Raw genomic sequence first — 1,068 nt, forward strand, 5'->3', positions numbered from 1 at the left:
ATACTGGTTCAATACCTAGTATAATTTTGGGGGAATTAATTTCCTTAAAATAATAGGTATATATATGAAAAACATATAGTTTATATTCATATAAAAGAACACAAAAAAAAAATGGAAATTGGGAAGTTAATGGTTGTTTATTATTAACAGCAAATTTCAGCCCTGGTGGACAATAAAGAAAGAATTATTAACAGCAAATTAATCGTCTTCACTTACAGCTGTTTCAATTAATACTCAGTAAATATTAAATTTATATTTATATGACCTGAGCATTTTCTTCAGGGAGAAAAAAATTTACCCTTGGATGTTTTATGTGTGTTTATGGATTCATTATAGCAGATTGAATGATACAGTTTATGATTTATATTGCTATATGCTTGGGCAAACATACACTGGAATTTTCATTGTCGAAACTGACTGAAAATCCTTTTACTTATTTAATTTATTAGATGTGTGTGTGTGTAAATATTTTACTAGTTTCAGCCATCTCTGAATCTACTAAAATAATTTACTCTTTCAGCCATATATATATATATATACAAACACATACACTCACATGCACACAAACATACACACACACACACACACACACACGTGTGTATATACGTTCTCTGTGTCACATGCATAGGTGCCTTTTGTGTGACAACTATTCTTATATATATGTGTGTGAGTGGGTGTGGGTGGGTGAATGTATAGGTATGGCTATGTTGTAAAAAAAAGTTTGCTTCCGACTGCATGGTTCTGGGTTCAATCCTGCTGTGTGACACCTTTGGTAAGGCTCTTCTATTACATCCCCAGGCTGATCAAAGCTTTGCAAGAAGATTTGATAGATGGAAACTGAAAGAATACTTTCCTGTATATATATGTGTGTGTATAGGTGTGGCTTTGTGGTAAAAAGTTTGGTTCTTAACCATATGGTTCTGGATTCAATCCCACTCTGTAGCACATTGAGTAGGTATCTTCTATACCCAGGCTGACTGAAGCCTTACAAGAGGATTTTGATAGACAGAAATTGAAAGAAGACAGTCCTCTATATATATGTATATATATATATATATATATATATAT

Source organism: Octopus bimaculoides, chromosome 2, assembly GCF_001194135.2.
Source record: "Octopus bimaculoides isolate UCB-OBI-ISO-001 chromosome 2, ASM119413v2, whole genome shotgun sequence".
Classification (NCBI taxonomy): domain Eukaryota; kingdom Metazoa; phylum Mollusca; class Cephalopoda; order Octopoda; family Octopodidae; genus Octopus; species Octopus bimaculoides.